This window comes from Strix uralensis, chromosome 5 (assembly GCF_047716275.1).
Source record: "Strix uralensis isolate ZFMK-TIS-50842 chromosome 5, bStrUra1, whole genome shotgun sequence".
NCBI lineage: Eukaryota > Metazoa > Chordata > Aves > Strigiformes > Strigidae > Strix > Strix uralensis.
The window spans coordinates 26,870,868-26,888,436 of NC_133976.1; the positions used below are offsets into that span (position 1 = coordinate 26,870,868).

The window sequence follows — 17,569 nt, forward strand, 5'->3', positions numbered from 1 at the left end:
GTTGAAGGGCAGAGGGGCGCCGGGGAAGGCGCGCCGGGAGGGGGGCAGCGCCCCGGAAAAAGGAAGCGGGCGGAGGGGAGTCTCCCCGGGACGGGGCGTCGGGGCAGGGACAGGGGCTGATCCGGTGCGAGGAGACGGGGGCCGGGCAGAGCCGCGGCGGCTGCGGCGGGCGGTAGGAGCGGGGGCTTTGGAGGCACCCGCAGAGGGTGGGCTGCATGGGGCAGCATGGGGCATCGGGAGCGGCCGAGCGGTCGGCGAAGGGCGAAGCCGAGAGAGCCTGGCGGCGGGGCGGGAGCGGGGCAGGGGCTCCGCGGCGGCGGGGGAGGCCGGGGGGGGCGCGGCGGCGGGCGCGGGGTTCGGTAGCGGCTCGGTGGTCGGCGGCGGATCATCCCCCTCCCTCCCGCCTCCTTTCTCTCGCCCCTTCCCCTCAGCTCTGCTCTCGCACCCCTCCGGACGTGCCCAGCCTGCGGCACCTACCTGTGAAAGTCTGGCGAGAGCGCTCAGTTGCATAGAGACTTTTGGAAATACGGGCTCTGCCGCTAGCTCTCCGCGCCCCGCCGGGAACGGCGGGGAAGTAGTTGCTCCTCAGAAAGCTTGATCGCATCCAAAGGGACATCGATAATAAGGCTTTCCCCCACCCCCACCCCCCTCCGCCACCGCCGAGCGCCAAGCAACAAGTTCAAGGGGTGGGTGGGGGGAAAAAAACAACGTAATCGCGCCTGGCAACTCGGCGGAGCACGTCCTTTCGGGGCGCGGATCCTGCGGCGCGGGGCTGCCGGCAGGCGCGGCCGCTGCCGCGGCCCCGGCCCCTGCCCCTGCCGCGGGGCTGCCGCGGGCTGCGGGCGGCGGCGGCCAGGCCCTGGCGCGGCCGGGGGCGGGGGGGGCTTCCCGCTGCCTCCCCCGCGGCGGGCGGGCCATGCCGCCCTGCCGCGCCGCCGCCGCCCGCGGGCTCGGGGCGCAGGGGCGGGCGGCGGCGGAGCGGGGCGGGGGGGCGCGGGGCGGGCGCGGAGGGCATCGCTCCGCGGGCGGAACAAAGGGGCTGCGGGCGGCTGTGCCGGCGGCGGCAGGGCAGGCGGGGAGCGCCTGTGTGTGCGTGTGCGTGTGTGTGTGTGTGTGTGCCCGTGTGTGCGTGTGCCCGTGCCCGTGTGTGCGTGCGTGCGTGTGTGTGTGTGTGTGTGTGTGTGTGTGTGTCTCAGCGGGGCCGGGATCGCGCGGTCCAGCCCCTCCGCCGGCAGCGCCGCGCAGACCCTCCGGAGTTAGCGGTGTTTCGGGAGGATGGGGCGGCGGGGATGGCGAAGGTGAGGTGTCCGGGGGCTCCTCGGGAGCGCGAGCTCCTGTCAAGGGGAGGGGAACGGTTCACTGAAAGAAGCGGGGATGAAATGCCTGGGAGTGGAGTGTGGCGACGCTCCTCACAACCCGCCCCGAGCCACTCCGGAGTTCTCGCTGCAATATCCAAACGGCTCTTACCAGCTTCGGGGAAGGCGAGAGCTGGGGCGAGCATGGGAGCCTTTTCCTCCTCCTCTCCTTTCCGCTCCCGTGCAAAGCCGCCCCCCTTTTTCCCGTCGCTAGATGGCGCGGGGATGACGGGAAGCGAGCGCCCCGCCGGGCTGCCGCTGCGGGGCCGACCGGGCCCCCGCGCCGCGCCCCCCGCGCCGCCCCCCGGCCGCCCGCCCCGGGGCTCCGCCGCTCGCCCGCCGGCCGCACCCGCCGCCGCCTCCCGCCGCAGAGTGGCTCGCAGCAGCGGTGCGTCTCCGGGGAAGGGGGGCACGCCGTTCTTCGAGCTCTGCGTGCCGAGCCGAGAGCTCCGATAAACGCAAGGAACTGTCTGTGGTTTTTAATTAAGATTCTGAAAACACCCGGTGTCTTCTTCACAAAGCTTGCATCAAGATAGCAGAAGGTATTCCTCCTGCTAATTTACGTTTCTTTCGGTTTAGTAATAGGAGCCTTCCGAAGGAATCGTGGAGCAAATAGGTTCCTTTATACTTGAAGATCTTCTGACCAAACAGCCCACTCCGATAACCTATTTTAGGCATATGCCAAAGAAACCGAAACAAAAATAGACCAAATAGATACTGAAGCTTGAGAGGTAACTCTTTTCTATATTTTAATAATGTGTTCAATATATATTAGCTTCTGTTCAAGTTCCCATGAAAAGATGAACGTTATCCATACTGCAGTCTCTAAGCTGTTCCTATAAGAAATACTTGAAGCCTAGAGAAAAAAGGTTGAAAAACATTTAAATGTTTAAAAACTCCTACTTAGGAAAACTTGTGATGGTGATCGATCATATACATCAAATGATGTGAAAAAATATCACGTTAAAACAAAGGATACTTTCTGTAGTTTTACTGAAATTGTTTGTTGGTTTGGGTTTTTTCTAGCTCAAATGTACATTATATCCGATTAATTCATCCATTAATTTGAAATTAGTTGGACAACTGTAGCTATTGAACTTCCAATGATGTAGATATTCTTCTCCCATACAAAAGATTAGGGGGTTTTTTGGTGCTACAAAAAGACAGTCCTGTAGCAATTAATAAAACCCAATTTATGATCCTGTCAGTTCGGCACTGAGACAATAATGCAGGACTTCCTTTCCTGAAAAATAATCAAATGAGGTTTCATTTTCAGCTATAGGTTCTTTTTGTAATCAATAACTGCGCTTATTTTTTAATTTGCCTAGCTTTACAGAAAACAGTTACTGTTTTCAGGTTTTATTTTCTTTGCAGTTTTTCCAGAATAGAGTTCTTCACTTGCAACAGTTTCCACACACCCCCCCCCCCCCCCCCCCCCGCCTAGAGATGAGAATGGGTTCCATTAAAGGATCACTTGGATTCTTCTTGTAATCTTGTTTCAGAGACTTACACATTTCATCAGGAAATGGAGAAAGAACCCAAACAAACCCTATACATTTGGCCAACTGGGTATCATAGTACTGTTATAACATTGTGTCTGTTTTAAATCAGACATCTGAAACTAGTCCAGGTTCAAAGTCTTTTCTGACACCAATTGACTATTTGGAAAAATTACCACCTCACCTTAAATTTTTGTGGACAACCTGTGTATCAGAGAGGCATCTTTCAGAAACAGTATCTTGGAAGGAAAAGACAAAGAGCGTACTCTATTACCTTCTTGTTCTAACAGAAAGTCCATTAATATACTACTGAGAAGTGATAGCCAGGATCTCAAACTTTCACAGCTTGCGCCTTGTCTGGCTGCAGTATTCCTTACTTTGAACATTGCAGAAAACCTAAATTCTGGTACAGTTCTTCTGTAGTCAAAATCCTGCCTGTGACATCATAATTAGCCACCAAGAGATTGGTGTGATGTGACAGGGAGCATTATGACTTTGGGCAGGGACTTCAATGAGATAAAAATGCTCTTTTCAAGCAAAGAAAATAAATCCTAGTAAATGTAGGAAAAGAAGAAAATGGTACAAAGTGGAATGCACAATGGACTCTAATATGAGCTCTTTCTTAATTGTTTCTGTAGTCACGAGGCAGAAAGAACTCTCTAAGGATTAAAGAAGATAACAGCAATGATGCATAAGTTTATATTAATGCGTTTAATTTTTTTCTTTAATAGTTTTAGAAGTATTTAGAATGTCTGAAACCAAGAATTTTCTTTACAGACTGAATGTACATCCCCTCTTCCTAATTGCTCTAGTATTAGGTCTTTCCTTTTGAGAAAAGAACACTACAAATATTTAAAGCCACCTTGTAAGGCTTAACTTCAAGATTCAGCTATACATTGACTTTTTTATTTCCTTACTCTTTAGCCTAGAAGATGATTTCACAGTTCCTGCATTCTTATATTAATATTTTTGTACACTCAATATAAATGTGTAAAATAATGCAGAAATAACTGGTTGCTGAATTTATGCTATTTTCCCCCTTCTGGATTAGTAAGAATAGCTTCCATAAAAAAACATGTATTTATCTACTATTTGGTCAAACAATGCAAAGGGCTTCTTTTCTTTTTTTATTTATAGGAACCAAAATTACTTATTCTTCTTCAAAATACAAAAGTTTCTTCCAAAACCCACTCTGGTTATTACTAGCAGAATATTTGACTGGTCTGCCTCTTCTACCTCATGTCTTGTTTGTTTGAAGGTCTGAGACTGAGCATAAGAGATTTGGTGTTTTGGTGTTTTGTTTTGAGGTGGGTTTTTTTCAGTGGAGGGAACATTCCTGAGATCTTCTAAGTAGAAAAGGTCTGGTGTAAGGATTTCTGGAGTGCTGATCACAGCCCCACTGAAGAACTGGGTCACGAGATTAAGAATGTGTCATACAGCAAAACATATTTGATTCTATAATGCAAATTAAAAAATAATGCTTTTGTCAAACATGCAATTAACACAAATATGTATAGCCATAGTCTGCAGTTTCCTTGCCTTCATAGATTTGTCTTGTCTAAATCTAGCTGCTTTTTGTACTATGGGCCAGACAGAATAAGTGGGAGGCTTTTGATATGGGCATAATTTTCCAAAGACAAAAAGCCATCTTTCTGGGAGTTTGCTAAAATAGGCTCAGGTCACTCTGCAGTGCAAGTGCTGGTCGTCCTTCTTTCTGTATAGAGAGATGGATTGCTCTGGATGTTAAAAAATGACCTCACTGGTCAAGGATTAAGACATACTGTGGGGGAAGTGCACAATATACACCATTTCTTTTAAATTCTGAAGCCAACCTGAGAGTTAGTATGGCCATCACTAACCTAAAAAAAGACCCTTATTTCTGTGAAAAAGATTTTTTTATGCATTCATTACAGATTTAGTGCATGGAAAAGGAAGGCAGAGCTATCAGCAATGTGGTTTCTTTTTTTCTTAAATTGAGATTAAGTCAGTACTTGGAATCACCTCAAGACAACCTTACATTCTTCCAAAGAAGGGGCTGATTTGATCTCAAATATCTGTACTTTATCTGCACTAAACCAACAAATACTGATTTAGTAATTATATATGTTTTTCTTGATGTACAGGATATTATATAAAATATTAATTCTATTAAACTATGTATTAGTCATATTAAGCTCTGGGAATTCCTCTTCCAATTAGTGATATTTTATCCATCAATGAAATGGTAAATAAAAACTTTTAAACATTACTTTAGATAAATACATATTTCTTATTTTTAATTCATGTTTTGGCTTATATAATATCTTCAAAGGAATAGTTGTTTTGTCCATATGAGGCCCAATTTTAACCAGTTTAGTTTTAGGCACCTGTGCTACCTAATTAAGAGCCTGCTCACCCTGACTTCCTAGAGTCGACAGAGAGAGAAACAACTACAGAGAGCAATCCATCCTACCTGCAGTCTCAGCATATGTAGGCAGGTGTCCATTGACTATAAAAGGCAGGCTGGGATGACCATGGTCCTTAAGTCAGGAGTCTTAGATACTTTAAATTAGGCAGGATAATCCTGAGACTGAGAGCCTGAGCCAGTCTGATAAGTCAGTATGAAAACTACCCTGGACTTCAAATGCCTTTAAGGTCACACCCTTAGAAAGGGAAACTAAGAGTGAGTTGTTGCAGAAAACTAATTACCCCCTAGAGTTCATACGCCTGGTTGCGCTGAAGCACTTTGGGAAGTCTTTGATGAGGATGCCTCTTGCCAGACTCTGTGACACTGTAGCCACATTTCTAATCACAGGAAGAATCTCGAGTATCATCAGATACTCATCTTTCACTCCACAAGAGAAAAACCCTCTTAGAATGTATAGCATGGATTAGAAACACTGTCTCGTCGTGTTGAAGTGTGAGCTGCTAGTAAAGTACTTAGTTTTGACAAATCTCTGCATTGGTGTGTGACAATGTGCCACTTCAACTAGTTGGCTCTTTTAAGTATGTAGAGTTTGGTACTTTGCCCCCTTTCTGTGTACTGAGTTTCTAATATATGAGTCTTATCATTTGCTTGAGCCATTGGATAAGATCTCAGACATGATTTAAGTTATTTTATCTAATCTGGTTTTCCAAGACCAATGCACATAAAGACCACATTGCATCAGGCAGACAATATCTGCAGAATTAACAGTCTATGATTCAGTCATGACCATTCCTTCATATGTTTCTTCTTGATTCAGAAGAAAGCTTGGCTAAACTGAAAGATCAAAGTGGGTCAAAACATAAATAAAATTTATAAATCCAGGTCATTTCTGTAAGGGTGCTGAATCCTACCTTGCACATTAAACGGAAATTATTCAGGTAATTCTCCAGACTTACAGCAGTGAAAAGGATAATTCAGATGAGAATCTCAGTCTCAGCAGAAAGTAACTTACCTGGAAATGTTTATCAAAGAGAGATTCAAGATTTGCTAAACAGGAACTGATTGATTCACAGGGAGTAACACTGAAAGGGGCGTGAGTGGTCTGTGGTCCAGTGTAACCAGAGCTGAGAGAGACTGCTAAGGTGGTTACAAAGTCTTAGAGGACAGAATAAGTTTGAACAGTCTTGGAAAGTTTGAGCACTTCCATTTTTAAGTCAGGTTAGTTTTCTTCTTTGAAAGTGTCCATAGTCACTTTTAAAGGGCCAAGGTAAAAAACAAGTTAGTTTACATTTCAGTAGCTTCCAGATTCAAAGAATATAAAGAATGTTGCAGAAGAAACTTTCTCCCCCTTTAAGTTCCTTACTCCGGGCCATCCATAGCCCCACCATCCTTGTCTATCTACTTGGAAAAAGTCATCTGATCAGTGAAATTATGAAATCTTTGCTCAGTGGAATTATGAAATCTTTGTTCCATTGGGATGATACCTGTAGAATAGATGCCTAATGTTGGCTGAATAAAGCAAGAAAAAGTTAGTTTCCGTTATATTTGCTTCTGCTTTAATTAAGATGGACAGTATTGCTAAAAATTTTGAAATTCTGGTAAATTTGTGGCAAATGTGAATAAGCAAAGCAAATTTGAGAAAACTAATACTTTTCAGGAGTTCCCATTCTGATTTTTCTTACCTCAGTCCTGGTAATGGATTTTGACAATATTTTATGAGTTATAGATAAATTAAAATGTGATGCTCTTTAGATTTTTTTAAGTTTCTTTATTTTGCTGGCAGACCTTTCTCTGTGTTCTGCACTTTAGGAGCTGTTTGCCTCATGAACAACAGATTGTATGGTAAAATGATTTAACAGCCAAAACAAAATAAAAAATACAGTGGATTTTTTTTTTTTTACTTCATGGTATTTGACTTAGCCTTCTTTTTTTTTTTTTTTTTTTTTTTTTTAATTTCTACTCTATAACATACTCACAGCATGGCAATCTTTCAATTCGTATCCAAACTTTACCATTTCAGATATACTCCTTTTTCTTTGTATTCCAGGAAATGTAGGGTTTGGATGTCAGCCACCTTCTGTTCCTGCAAAAGCCTCACAACGATCAATGGCTCCTTGCCTAATTAGTCCCATCTCCTCTCTTATACTGCGAATCCTTTCTAAACTGCTTTGTTACTAGATTGGCTCTGCTATTCAGTACCTTATGTGGAAGGTACCCAAAGAGGGGTAATACAGCTCCAACTGAGAGCGACTGGAATTATATCCTACCTGGTTTTAATAACTCGCTTCTGTTGCAGCAAAGCTTCCACCATTTCGAGTCTCAGGGGCTTTATAGGAATCCTATATGAGAGAGATGAGTATGTGCAAAACTATAGTTAATAGAAACAATGCGTCATTCACTGGCACAAATGAATACAGAACATTTTTCAGAAGTTAGTAGATTGAATAAAGTTATTATCCTGCATGTCAAATTACTTCCTTAGTCCAGCCAACAAAGGAAGAAGCCTGGGGTCAGGCAGACTGGCATGAAGCGGGTAACTCTTCAAACCTGAGAATAGCTGGAGAGCTGCCTGTAGGGGCACTTTTTAATGCCAGTAATTGCTGATAACCCCTGTACCACAGTTCAAAACAGGGAATAGAAACCTCTTTCATGTTAGTGATTGCTTTCTAATTGCATAAACAACGAGAAAGCAGTCCTTTATAGCAAGCCACTTCTCCATCTTAAGAAGGAAATAAAATTTTTGTGGCATTCCTCGTGGCATTGCTATGGTGAATGTTGAGTCCAAGCTTCCAACAGGAAGAAAGAATGAAATAAAATGTCTTGGAGTCTGTCTACAGAAGTGGAGCATTACTTATGACTGCTTGCATGAAATTAATTTAAAACATTAAGCTGAAAAAATAAAAATCAGAAAAACTAGCATTTTTTTCATAACATCTAAACCCAATTTTATTTTCCTGGAACATAAATGAGGGTAGAAGAGTGGATAGTTAACAAGTCCTGAGAAACATGTTAATTAGACGTGATGTCATCATATTAGTGGATGTCATCTGGACCTAGCAGCCATAAAATCCAGAAGTTAGCAGTCATAAAATCAAGAAGTTATATTTGAAAACTGTGCTAAATTTACTGGTCATTATGCTCCACACGTTTCCAAAAGAAATATGTCACAGAGATACATTAGACTTATTCATTATTCAGCTTCATCACAAAGTTAAACAAATATTTTATTGCTTGATAAACAATACTTCACCTCAAGGGCAGTTTTCAGCAGAGGTTATTCAGTTATAAATTATGCTGCTAAGACAATCTGACAGCTTGCACAAAATTATTGCTGTCCAAGTTAAAGAAGTATGTTTCAATGAAATGATACTTGCTTCGTAAGGAAGCTGTAGCTTTGTTTACCAATTTAAAATATTATTTTGCTGTAGTATCATTGTTCATAAATCAAATAGCAAGAAAATATCTAATTTGAATTACAACCTTTTTAAAGCAAGATAATAAGGAACAAAATCATCACAATGTCAGATTTTTATAGTTTTCTTCCGGTTGTGTATGTAGCATTTCTCAGTCACTTGAAAGAACTGCTATATACTATAACATAAAACAGCCTCAAGACTACAGCAATTACAGTCTAGATATTTGACATACACCATATGAATTTAAAAAAAAAAAAAATCTGTTCAATCTAATTCATGTTAATGCAATAGAAAGCAGAAGGGTGAAGCACCAAGCAGTAGGGACATTTCTGTAAATACAGCTCTGTTAGAAAAAACAACTTGAAACCACTTGTGTAGCTCAAGGTCCCAGAATCAATGAGAGTTCTGTCATGGGCTAAAATCTGTTTGTGGCTTCTGCTCTGCTCTTATCCACCTCTGCAAACCAGTCATATAATTCACAATGAGTTTGGTCATCTAATGTTATCTTATACTGAATGGAAATGTTGTCTAGATGGGACATCAAGCCTTCCAAACCCCATACTGTACTCTTTTAATTCATTCCCCAGTTATAGCAATTAGGACAAAACATGGAAAGCTTTAAAAAAATGAGTAGTACTGTGTGCAGCATAACTAATGATGTGTGGTTTCCCTCCTGTCTCTGATGTCTAAGAAAGGGCGATCTCATTAGCCTCTTTCACAACGAATAATAACAGGGTGTCTCTTCTCCATCCACTTGCCAGTTGTCATAAAATTGCTTATGTTTAGGCTCTTTACCCCTCTAAAATGATGTTCAAGAATTACTGTGAGTTTGACAGACAGACTGACATGGGAAATGATTGCATTTACTGAATTTTGGAAATTTACTCAATTACCTAGAAAACCAGGCTACAAATTGCCATCTCTTCTTATTTTGATATGTTAATTCTGAGAATTTCTAGCCATCTTACTGTAGAAAAGAGAGATCTGGACACACTCTTTTCCAGTCTCTTCATTGTGGACTTCCACATTTCTCTCCCTGTAGGTGAAACTCTTGGTTACATTGGGCAGTTACAAGGAATAGCGTGAAGGTTGCTGTTGCCTGGTTGACATGCCCCTGAACTAAAACAAAGAATTACAGTTGAGAAATGGGAAACCTTCTGCAGCTTTTCCACAGCTACTAATGTAAACAATTGCAGCTTCTAGCCCAGAGGTGTATGTAGATCAGGATCTGTTCTTGAACAACAGCTCTTTAGTGGGATATCCCCTGCTTAAACCCTAGTCGGTGTCAGCTCAAACACTTCGTAGCTTGTGGGGATCTCAGGAAAAAATTCGGTAATAGACTTGTGTGTGTATGTGTAGGTCTAATGCAGTAGAGGTTTGAGAGAACGTTATGATAAAAACCAAGCACAATTTAGTTTATTAATTATCACAATGATGCTAACAAGATGAGAGTAGTTATTGGGAAGAAAGAAAGACCTTTAACTTGTAAAGGTCCTGGTAATTGCTTCAGTCTGTCTCTTTGAGCTTGGGAATTGCCTGCAAAACACCCATTAAGATCTGGTGTGGAAGGAACTGTTGCATGGTTAATAAAAAACATACCTATGGAACCTGTTACTTGATGCAACTGACATATTGGGGATTTGCCTGGCTATCCTCAGGCTGGCAGAGATAGGCAGGTGGCAGTTCCAGGTGAATGCAAAAAGGTCACAGAGAAGGAAATTACAAATCCCCCCCCCCCCCCATTTTCCAGTGTATGATGATTTGTGAAATAATTTTCTGTTTTGTTTACCTGTTGTATCGGATGGGAGTTTGCAGGAGAGTGGTGGTAGTGTGTTGGTTTTTTCCTGTAAGACTAAATAGTCTTACCTTGTTAGTATTGCCTTGATAACAAATAATCTATACAGTTCTTGTTTTGTACGGTCTTGTTATCACTGCATGTCACTTAAGACAGAATAACAAAAAAAAGATCAGAGTGAGCTTCAGAAAGTTTGGATGGGTGTAGAGCTCAGTATTTCCAAGATAAAATCTATGCCCTATCCCAGTAACTTTTAGAATTGGGAGAAGAGCAGTTTAAAACCCCCACATTTCCCTAAGCCATTTCTAGTCTATGAAAATATTAAAGGGAAACTCTTCAGTTATTTTCTGGCTATTTCTTTCAATTTCCTGCCTGTTTTCTTCCTATTTCTTCCATTTTGTAGTTGGGGCCATTGAACAACTTTTCATAGTTTTTAGTGTCATATTTTCAGTGACATTTCATGAATGTTTAAGTGAAGACCAGAGAGTGAATGAGCCATCTTTAGATATGGTAACAATTTGAACTGTCATTGCCGGTCATTAGAAACCTAATTTTGAACTAATGGTGAGCACCTCCTGCAAAGTGCCACACACCTCCTGTTCTTAATGAAATTAATGACAACTAAGAATGCCTAGCACCTCACAAGAGTAAGTTCTTATTTACCACCCAAGAAGATGCCAGAATGGATCATAATTATGAAATTTAAGCCCTTGTTTGTCATTCCTATTAACTTTAACACCATCAGGAAGAGGTCCTGTATGAATTATGTATCTATTTTCCTTTTGCTGCCACATGGGTAAAATTACAGCTCAGAATGTAACTGCCTATGTGTAAATGGCTTTTCTTAGTCAGCATCAAGATATATTGATCCATGATGCACTGTATAAATTATATATGTTAATGTTTCAATCATTAAATTGGTATAATACCGGAGAAGATGATTCTCTTTTTGACTAATATAGATACAGTATCAAAAAAAGTTAAACAAGGCGTAAAATATCTAGCATTTTAACATTAAAATACAATAAAACCAACTCAAAAATGTACTTACAGAAAAAAAATCCCAGTAAAGATGATTGTGTAACTTAATTATAGAAAATTTCCTAGAATTAATTTGCCATATATGAAACACTTCACAATGATCAGACTCCATATTCTGCATGCAATATTAAGCAGGGAGATTCAGCAAGGAGTGATTTTACTGTTGCAAGCCACATTCACTCTAGTTTACACTGTTGAACTTCTGATTAAAGCCACCGAAGCAAACAGATTTAGTAGAATTTGAACTTGTGTAACTGGGAGAAGAATTTTAATACCTTCACTTTTGTTGGTGTATCATGAAAAATGGTTATTTCAAAGGTAGAACTACTAGTTAATATAATTTGTATCACTGAAGATATCTTTCTACTATGAAAGAAGCACTTTTTCTACTGTAAATATTTTCCTTTTCTCTTTTCTTTGACTAACGGCAACAAAGGGCAATAAAAATTCATGTTGCTTTTTTCTTTTTAAAGATGCAATGTCAGATCATAAGTGCGCCTGCCTTCTGAATTCATAATCTCCTACTGCGTTTCATTACATATGGAAAGATCAAATACAATATCTGGTTAAAGGCACTCAGCCTTTCAGGAAATTACAAAATCTAGTGTTATGTTCAAGTAATAGATATTTTGCTATTTGGTTTGGTGGAATGTAAATATCGTGATTCTAAGTAAAATAGAAATGACATGAGAAAGTAGTACGTGCATACACTTTTATAGAAAAGTAAGAAATGTACATGTTAGTGTCATTTTAAGCTTGAACTAAAAAAGATTTCTGTAGCCAAGTACATTTTTCATGGTAAAACTCTAAAGATAGATTACTGCTGTTGCTTTCTGGGTTTCTTTGTTTTGTTTTGTACTGGATATGTAGTAGACAAGCTGGTAGATTTTCAAATACAATAATGTATGGTTGGTGGCAGAACTGCAAATAATTGGTTTTATTTCTTTTTTTTTCCACTTCACTGCCTGAACAGAAAAATTAAAACAACCCAAACCACTGTTTTATGTTGACCCAGAGCTAAAATTACTTGATTGTGCTACTGAAAGAAAAGAATGAAAACAACTTATTCATAAAATTTTGTTAGAAACATTTAATTTGTTTTTTTACATTATTTTAAAATTTTTCCCTAATTTTGGCATTTAACAAAGCAAAAAGTCATTTCAAAACAATAGAAATGTCTTACCTAGAAAATGTCAAAAAACAGATTTTCAGATTCGCCCTTTCAGCCAAAACTGTTAAAAGTTATTTCAACACAGAGGCTGGATTTTTTTCAGAAAATTGACTGTTTGTGGAAAAAAGGTCACAAAACCCAGATATATCATTTGCTGAAGACTTTTCAAAACTCATTAATTAATTTAGGCTGTGATACATGTTTCTCTGGTAAAGTGAAAATTTAAATTTATTTCCTGTATTTGGGTTTGAGTCTGTAGTGACAGGTAATACAAATTTGCTGTCCCTGTAAGTACCATGAGCTTCAGCAGAGTTTTGTGTGGGCACAGGAATATTCAGTACAGAATTCTTACTGAAGGACCAAGGCCTGATTTTAAAATTCATGATTCCTCATGTAAGGACCCATGTGTAAACATGAATGTGTCCACAGTGAGTGTTGTCTTCAGAAAGAAACCTGCAGAGTATGGTAGCTAACTGGAAGAATCCGTAGTTATTTGAAGCAAAATGTACCTGCTTACCTTGCAGCTTTACGCTATGCTGATCAGTTAAGTTTATAATTGGGAAAGCTAACATTTTTTTAGACTTTGAACCTCCCTGTAATTGTATACATGATTAATGTTACACTCTTGAACAAGTATTTTGAACCATCCAGAATATCTGCATTATTTTCAGAATGGTTATATATATAAACTTACTCATTTCTTGGACACTGTTTACCTCTGGGTTTGTACTGCCTGAGTATTTAATGTTTTACAGTACAACTAATATATTTAATAAGATAATGAGGGTTCTGATTATACTTCTGCAACTCTTACTCCTTGACACAAAATCTTTCTCCTACCATGTAAGTAAGATTAATTTGTAATCTTATGTGCTTACTTACATCTCCCACAGTGTTCAAAGTAGGCTAAATATGTAGTCTCTCGAATACAATTTGGGTGTAAATCGTAAAAATTAAACACTCTTGTCCATAAACTGCTGCCTCCCATTAATGATATGTCTGTGTCTAACAGAAAAGATTGCCTTACTGTATTGTTCAGGAAAACACATGACACAAAAAGCTCCAGGTGTACTAATATCAACTGTAAAGAGCATCTTTTATTACCAGTGGCAATAGGAAATCCTAATAATATTTAGTATTGTGTGTTGTGTATGGACTACTGAATTATCATCCAATGAATCTTTAGGTATTTGGCATGTACAAATATTAACAAATCCATGAAGTAAGTAAGCAAAAGGTAATTCTTGGGATGACACATGCTTATTTGATGGCATTGCAAGGTTGTAACAAAATCTGTTAGAAACATGAAGTGTTACTGGGGGTTAGTAAAGAATCAGCCCCAAGGTGGAACCTGAAAAGAGTTGCAGAGGCTCTCTAAAGGCACACTGCAAGATGGGATGCATGTTACCTAAGTTTAACCATCTAAAAATTAAGAATTTATTCTAAGATAGTAGTCTAAGTTCCTTTTATTGTCAATAAAGGCAAGCAATTACATCTCCTCTTCACTTGTAGTATCTTTCAGTATATTCTTCTTTACTCTTACTATTTGTAATACTTTTGCATAAAAGAATAATAGTAAAACAGATGCCAGGAGATTTTTATAAGATATCTGTAAAGCTCTTGGGCATCAAAGGTAGTTCTGTGAGAGCAAAAAGACATCCTTAAGATATTCCTTACTCTGTTAAGTTATACAAAAGGTCATGGACTGAAAAGTGAAACATGGCCTCACAACTGAAATAGTCTACTGACGTACTGCAAAGCTCTTTATATCATGTGTCCTAAGTCAGCATCCTTTCCATGTCATGTAATCGCTGTTAGAGAGTTGTATGCTATTGCATGAAGCTTCTGTGCATTTAACACAGTGTAGAAAAGGGAAACTACAGTTGTCTTTGATAGGATTAAATTATACATTTAATCCTTTTTGTTCCAGATGTCAATACATAAAAGTCATATCAGAGACTCAAATGCAGAACCTCATGCATAATTTTAATCCCTCATCCTGTGCTGTAGGTTACAGATCTGGAAATTATAGCATATAAAAGCTTCTAAAAGTGGATTCCTTTCTCACAGCTTTTAAATCCACTACTGTTAATGGTAAATATTTTACTGAGTTATTTTGGAATACCCTGTGTGAGAACTAAATGAATTGCAAATTGTTTATACAAAATGACAGAGGGAGTTCAGCATTTCATGGCAGGTGAAAAGCATGTCACACGTACAGACTTTCCATCTGTGACTGCATACCTAGACAGTGCCAAACTGAAAACTAGGCAGCATGTAACAGCTGAGAAGACAAAGTGTGATGTGCATTTAATTTCACCAGTAGAACTATCACATGCCACAAACCACATCAACTCCTACTGCTAAACAACTATTTTATATATGTATGGATATATATACACACATATATATTTTATATATATACACATATATATAATATATACACATACGTATTGCTTGTTTGGATATATTGTATTTCTTCATTATAGGCACAATCTTGTGTGACTGTAACAGCTGTACAATTTAGGTATATGGTACTGTGCATGTTTTGCAGGTGCCAAATGACAAAAATCTATAGTCTGCTAATTTTCTAGTGCACAGAAATCCCTCATTGCATCGAGATTACCAAAAAAAAAAAAAAAAAAAAAAAAAAAAAAAAGGAGCAAATTGAAATCTATGTATCTATTTGTTTTTTAAACCACCAGTCTCTCAATAAGAAATAATAAAAAGACTGTGCTTTTGAGGAGCCTGAAATGCTTTATGCTTTGCTGCTGCAAATTTAGTCAGCAAAAGCAGCTGAACTCATCTAAAACTCATTTCTGAGTTGTGCTGACATTAATGAAACAAACAATGATACTGGTGAAAAACAATGACAGAAAGAAAAAAGTTTTTTATTTTAAGCTTCATTGAAAATAAAAGACAAAACAGAACATTTGTCATATGGGAACAATTTGTGATTATTAGAATTTAAAAAGTAATCAAAATTTAAAATAATCATACTTCAGATACTCAGTGGATCACAGGTAGGTGACATTTATTGCATCAAGAGATTAAAAAAGATCTAATTTATTACAGCAGAAGGTAAAAAATATTCTAAAGGTGACAGAATGCATATACCCCCAGACTTTTTGCCAAGGTTGGTGCAACATGGCTGTGATTTATTTTCTGCTCAGATTTCTGCAGATTTCAGATCCTATGGCTGTCTAGTGATTTGCCACATTCATAATAGAGTAACAACTGCAAAGCAACTAAGGGGCTTTCTGGAGATCCTTGCTATATACACCTGGCAGATGCTTGCAGTAGATCCTGACAAGGTAGTCTTGTGCTCTAGGATCACTTTTCCCTGTTTTCAGGCAGGCAGTCCACACAGATGAGTAGTTCTTCTCTCAGGTGAAAGCTGCTGCTGGTCACGTGGAGTCCTTTGTCAGCTGAAGGACCTGAAAAGGTAAAAAGGGCAGAAGGCACTTCAATTTTCAAGAGTAATGCTTGTCTCTTTACTTTGTACTCAACACTTCTAGAAAAGATGCTGGAAATCTTGTCAGTAAAGTTCCTGACCAGATCACTTTTTCATGGATAATTGGGAGTGAATAGGGAGGGAGTACTGAGGAGGAAAAGGGGAGCAAAATGGACTTCAAGACAAATAAGTCCACAGGGGAAAATGAGGAGGGAGAGAGATTGGAAGGGTTCCTCGGTGGGGTAGGTAAATGCACAGGTATGTGTATAAAGAAAGATAGACCATTCAGAAGTCCATCTTAATGAGGTCACCTAGAACCTCTTTTATTTCAGAAAATATCTGCCAGCTTTCAGAAGAAAAAAGGAATGAATTGTGTGCAAATCTTTTGTTGTTATCACAGAATTTATAAAGCCTACTCTTCTTGCTTTGATGAAAAATGTATTTCATAGCTTCTCATAAACCCAGTCTGCCTTACTTGGGGTAAAAACATGCCCCTCTGATTTTGCATTTATGGCAATGTAATTAGTGGGAAGTGTATCTCCCCCTTCTTCTCTTACTTTGTGCAGACCTTGAATAAATATAGCTGTGTTCTCTTTTTTTATATATATATATATATCAGGAGGAAACAATACCATGCACCCATTTTGTGAAAAAATGTAATGTAACATTATGTGAAAGATGCTTAACTTCTGATAATCCAAATAAAGTCATTGAAGGAGGACTACCTTCATGAAATAAAAATTCTCACCTAGTTTATCTAATTGGGTATGCAAACTCCATTTTATCAGCAACAAGAATTGTCATCTAATGATGTTCACACTAGTTGCCCTAAGGATGAAGTGGCAATCAGAGACATTGTTCATTCTATTTGGGCTTCTGAGTTGTCATGCAAATCTGTATGCAGATACAGTCTGGAGATGAAAGAAATAACCTCAGTGATGAAATGAAACATGAAACTCTCATTTGAGCCTTTTGGTGTTGCTTTACTGAGCTTCACTGCCTAAACAACAGTATGCATATTATTACCATAAACATTTGACATTGTCTTGGTTTTGTAATGCTCTGGTAGGGAGTTTGCTGTGATCTTATTGTGTCTTTATATTTGAAGACCTGAAGAATAGTTTTGGCTTCACTGCAGGCGTTCCATAACTATGTCTACCCCAAAAAATCCCAAACTTACTGTTTAGAGTGAGGCAGTTAATATAGATATTTAAATAAAATTCTACTATTGCTTCAGCTGGTGTACATTTTTATACACAGTGTACCTACACATGCAATACCATGGAATACTGTTTTGGTCCCGCTGTGCAAAAAAAGCTGTGGACAGGCTGGAGAGGGTCCAGAGAAGGGCCACAAAGATGATCAAAGGACTGGGAAGCCTGTCATATGAGGAAAGGCTGAGAGTACTGGGGAGGGAGAGAAGGCTTAAGG

At 39.6% G+C, this 17,569-nt stretch overlaps 1 protein-coding gene and 1 long non-coding RNA gene across 11 annotated transcripts in view; one reads left to right on the forward strand and one right to left on the reverse strand.

Moving 5' to 3' along the window:
- Positions 1–1,482, reverse strand: part of KCND2 (potassium voltage-gated channel subfamily D member 2) — a 311,330-nt gene extending 309,848 nt beyond the window's left edge. The window contains exon 1 of one of the 2 annotated variants that reach the window (XM_074870194.1): positions 1,468–1,482. The gene's annotated coding sequence lies outside the window, so the exon portion shown is untranslated. Of the gene's footprint in view, positions 1–477; positions 816–1,467 lie in introns of those variants that run through there. The other variant, XM_074870192.1, reaches the window with a different exon arrangement.
- LOC141944104 (uncharacterized) overlaps positions 1–17,569 on the forward strand; it is a 38,660-nt gene that overhangs the window by 164 nt on the left and 20,927 nt on the right. For 8 of the 9 annotated variants that reach the window (XR_012629154.1, XR_012629156.1, XR_012629151.1 and 5 more), the window contains exon 2: positions 1,935–2,086. This is a non-coding gene — a long non-coding RNA (uncharacterized LOC141944104). Of the gene's footprint in view, positions 1–1,012; positions 1,299–1,934; positions 2,087–17,569 lie in introns of those variants that run through there. The other variant, XR_012629152.1, reaches the window with a different exon arrangement.